General features: G+C 39.5%; 1 protein-coding gene across 1 annotated transcript in view; it reads left to right on the top strand.

Annotated features, from left to right (window-relative positions):
- SCTR (secretin receptor) overlaps positions 1-1,756 on the top strand; it is an 81,431-nt gene that overhangs the window by 23,882 nt on the left and 55,793 nt on the right. The window lies entirely within an intron of this gene.

The following is a 1,756-nucleotide window of genomic DNA, read 5'->3' as shown; positions in this document are numbered from 1 at the left end:
GCCTGGTTAGTACTTGGATGGGAGACCACCTAGGAAGACCAGGTGCTGTAGGCATAAAAAATAAATAAATAAATAAATAAAAATAAAGGAGAGTTTTGCTGGATACATTATTCTTGGCTGGTAGTTCCTTTCATTTAATAGTTTGAATATTGGTTTCCCCTTTTTTCTGGATTGTAAGGTTTGTGCTGAGAAGTCCAGTGATAATAATGGGTTTTCCTTTACAGGTTATTGTCTTCTTTTCCTTGGCTGCCCTGAGAATTCTTTCTTTGTCATTGATTTTTGATAATTTTAATACAATATGTCCTGGAGAAGGACTTTTTGGGTTGAAATAATTGGAAGTTCTGTTAACTTCTTGAATTCCAAGCTCCAGCTCATTCCTGAGATTTGGGAAATTCTCATCAACTATTTGTCTGAAAATGCTTTCTAATCCTTGCTCCTTTTCCTCCCCTTTGAGAATGCCTATTATTTTTATGTTTCCTCTCCTGATGGTATCAGGTAGTTATTGTATTTTTCTTTCATTCTTTTTCATTCTTTGGTTTCTCTCTTCTTCCTTCTGATTTATTTCTAAATTTCTGTCTTCAATATCACTGATCCTTTCCTCCATTTGGTCGACTCTATTTCCCAAGCTTGCTATTTTATTTTTCATCTTTTGAAGTGCATTCTTCATCTTCAGAAGTTCTATTTGGTTCTTTTTGAGGGTTTCGATGTCTTTGCTGAAGAACTCATTCTGCTCATCCAGTTGTCTTTTCGGTTCCTGAAATTGTTGATATGAATTGTTTTGGATCTCATCGAGTTTTTTCAGAAGTACCATCCTGAATTCTCTGTCCTTTAAGTCACATATTTCTATGTCTTTAAGCTTATTTTCTGGAGATTTTTCTCTTTCTTTCTGAGCTGCCTTGTCACCATGGTTGTTCATGGTGTTTAATGAACTATTTTTCCACTTAGGCATTAATGGAAGTGTATTCTATTTTTTTTTTTTCCAGGAAGAAGATTTATTATATAAATGTTTCTCTTTAGCCTGTTGCAAAGAAGGTGTTTTTCTTTTGGTTTCCAGTAGGTAGCGTCTAAGCCTCTTGGATCCCTGCTTTATGTAATATTTTAATAATGCCTTTTTTCTTATAGATATTCAATCATACTCGCTATCCTCAGTATCAGTCCCTGTCAGTGTTAGCGATAATTTCGATCGCATTTGCTCAGTTCCCCTGGGGCTCTGCTGTGTTTGGTCTTGGAGGATATGGGAGGAGGGGCCCTTTGGGTTGGGGGATAGGGGCTGTTGCTCAGCCTCCCGTTTTGCAACTTGGCTGGTAAACTCCTCTGCTGTTCCCACTTCTCTGCTTTCTGTCCTAATCCCTGGGCACTGCCACTGCATGGAGCTCACAGCTCTCTCAGGCAGTGCTGTTCAAGGAACCCGTTGCACTTTCTCCCTTCACCCTCCTCCTGCAGGAAGCTCCGAGAGGCAGCTTGTTTGTTTCTCCCAGTCTACCAATCGACTCCCGGGGTTCTGACCTTGGTAGCTCTTATTCGCAGATCCCACCCTCAGACGTGCTGATGTGCAGTTTGGGTTTTTTTTTAGTTTTAGATGTTCAGCTTATTGTTGTTTCAAGGGGAGAGATCTGGGGACATCTCTCACTCTGCTATGTTTCTGAATCCAATTCGTACTTCTTAATCCTTTCCTCTTTTTCACCCATCCCTCCAACCCCTCTCCCATCTGACAATCATCAAAATGTTCTCCGATTAGTTTTTCTGTTTTTTTTTT

The sequence above is a fragment of the Pteropus vampyrus genome, unplaced genomic scaffold (assembly GCF_000151845.1).
Source record: "Pteropus vampyrus isolate Shadow unplaced genomic scaffold, Pvam_2.0 Scaffold120, whole genome shotgun sequence".
Taxonomy (NCBI): Eukaryota; Metazoa; Chordata; class Mammalia; order Chiroptera; family Pteropodidae; genus Pteropus; species Pteropus vampyrus.
This window is presented reverse-complemented; position numbering and strand designations above follow the sequence as displayed.